The sequence below is a fragment of the Scylla paramamosain genome, chromosome 30 (assembly GCF_035594125.1).
Source record: "Scylla paramamosain isolate STU-SP2022 chromosome 30, ASM3559412v1, whole genome shotgun sequence".
NCBI classification, from domain to species: domain Eukaryota; kingdom Metazoa; phylum Arthropoda; class Malacostraca; order Decapoda; family Portunidae; genus Scylla; species Scylla paramamosain.
Window position 1 is genome coordinate 19136615 of NC_087180.1, and position 2500 is coordinate 19139114.

At 43.2% G+C, this 2500-nt stretch overlaps 1 protein-coding gene across 1 annotated transcript in view; it reads right to left on the reverse strand.

The window, feature by feature from the left end:
* The window catches only part of LOC135116093 (katanin p80 WD40 repeat-containing subunit B1-like), an 80891-nt gene that overhangs the window by 31863 nt on the left and 46528 nt on the right, over window positions 1-2500 (reverse strand).

Below are 2500 nucleotides of genomic sequence, written 5' to 3' on the forward strand. Positions count from 1 at the left end.
GAGAGAGAGAGAGAGAGAGAGACCAGGTACGTAAAATCAAATGAAAAAAAAGAAAAAATAAAGGAAGAAAAAGAAAAAAACGAGAGGTGATAACAAATATGAGAGATAGGAACACATGATAACGAATAGGAGAAAGAGAAAGAGAAAGAGAGAGACACAACGGAATAAAAATAGGAAGAACTAGGTCGATCAATTTTTGCAAACACAACAATGAGAGAGAGAGAGAGAGAGAGAGAGAGAGAGAGAGAGAGAGAGAGAGAGAGAGAGAGAGAGAGAGAGAGAGAGAGAGAGAGAGGGGGGAAGGGAGGGGGAGAATAGATGAATGATAATATATAAATAATGAAGAGAGAATTAGAAGGACAAAGAGGAGGAGGAGGAGGAGGAGGAGGAGGAGGAGGAGGAGGAGGAGGAGGAGGAGGAGGAGGAAAGGGGAAAGGAGGAGGGTAAAGAGAACTACGTGAGGTAAGGGAAGGTAGGGAGGAAGGGAGGGAGGGAGGGAGGGAGGTACTGACCTAGTATAAGCGGCATTACGTTTACGTTATGTAGGTCAATCAATGAAGGAAAGGGAGGGAGGAAGGAAGGAAGGAAGGAAGGAAGGAAGGAAATGCATAGTTGAAATGATAGTAAGAAGAGAAAGCAACAACAACAACAACAACAACAACAGTAGTAGTAGTAGTAGTAGTAGTAGCAGCAATAACAATAATAATTACTTATCTATCTATTTATCTAACTATATCTCCGTTGAATATCAGACAAACAGAGATACACATAGATAGATTAACAGATAGACAGACAGACACCCAAACAGACAGACAAATCACACATACACACACACACACACACACACACAGAGAGCTTGGCAATAACTGACGTCCAAACAGTCAACACCACGGCCCTGATCGAATGCGCCTCTGACTAATCCAAACAAAGCCTCGTCAAATGCGCCTCTGTCTCACATCCGCTGAAGTTTCCTGTATTGGTGAAGGGCGTGGGAGGCTGCCTGACTTCCTGACTTCCTGACTTCCTCCTCCTCTTCTTCTTCTTCTTCTTCTATTTCTTCTTTTTTAATTCTTGTTTCTTTCCTCCTTCTCCTACTATTTTTTCTTCCTCTCTCTTTTTCTCTTTCTATAATTATATCTATTTCTTTCTCTTCTATCTCTTTTTTCTTCTTCATTTTCTTCCTCCTCATCCTCGTCTTGTTTCTCTCTTCCTTTTTCTCTTCTTCTTCTTCTTCTTTTCCTTCTTCTGTCTGTTCTTCCTAAGTATTCCTCTTCCTTACTCACTCCCTTCATCTTCTCCCCTCCTCCTCTTCTTTTTTTCCTATCTTCTCTCCTCTCTTCTCTTCTCCTGTTCTCTCTTCTCCTCTCTTCTCCTCCTTCAGATATTTGATCTTCGTTCTTTCCTTCTTCGTTTACTTCTTCCTGTTTCATCTGATGTTCCTCCTCTTGCTTCTTATTTTCTTCCTTCTTCTTTCCTCCGTTTCATATCACTCCTCTCTTTCCTCCAGTGTGAATGTTTAATTACTCTCCAGTTTCCTCCTCCTCCTCCTCCTCCTCCTTGTTATTATCTTCTCATAACCCACTTTCCTCTTATAATTCTCTCTCTCTCTCTCTCTCTCTCTCTCTCTCTCTCTCTCTCTCTCTCTCTCTCTCTCTCTCTCTCTCTCTCTCTCTATTTAATCCATTTTTTTTTCTCTCTCTCTCATTCTATCTCTCTAAAGTTTCCTCCCCATTTCTCCAGTTTCCCTCCATTTCTCCAAAGTTCTCTCCGTCCCTCTAAAAGTTTCCATGTCTACAAAATTTTCCATCATCTCTCCTAGTTTCTCTCCAAATTTTCCTCCACTCCTCCATAACTTCCCTCCATCATTCCACATTTTATTAATCATCTCCACGAAATTTTCCTCCACTCCCTCCAAGTTTTCCTCCGTCTCTCCGAAGTTCCCTCCACTCCCCCTCCCCCCTTGAGGTGCGTGTGACCTTGGGCTCTGTGTCTCCCGTTACTTCAATGCCCCTGTGCCCTACTTCTCTCTCTCTCTCTCTCTCTCTCTCTCTCTCTCTCTCTCTCTCTCTCTCTCTCTCTCTCTCTCTCTCTCGACACGATTTTTTTCTTTGTTATTGATCGTTAGTTTAATATTGCAGTTTCTATCACTACTACTACTACTACTACTACTACTACTACTACTACCACTACTACTACTACCACTACTACTACTACTACTACTATTACTACTACAGGGTCACGACGGGTTAATCCTAACAAAACACTGAATTCTCCTTCCTCCTCCTCCTCCTCCTCCTCCTCCTCCTCCTGCTGCTCCTCCTTCTCCTCCTCTTCCTCCTCCTCCTACTACTCCTCTTCCTGCAAGCCACTCACCTTTCCACCTGAGTAACTGCTCTCTCTCTCTCTCTCTCTCTCTCTCTCTCTCTCTCTCTCTCTCTCTCTCTCTCTCTCTCTCTCTCTCTCTCTCTCTCTCTCTCTCTCACCAGTCACCACCAGTAGT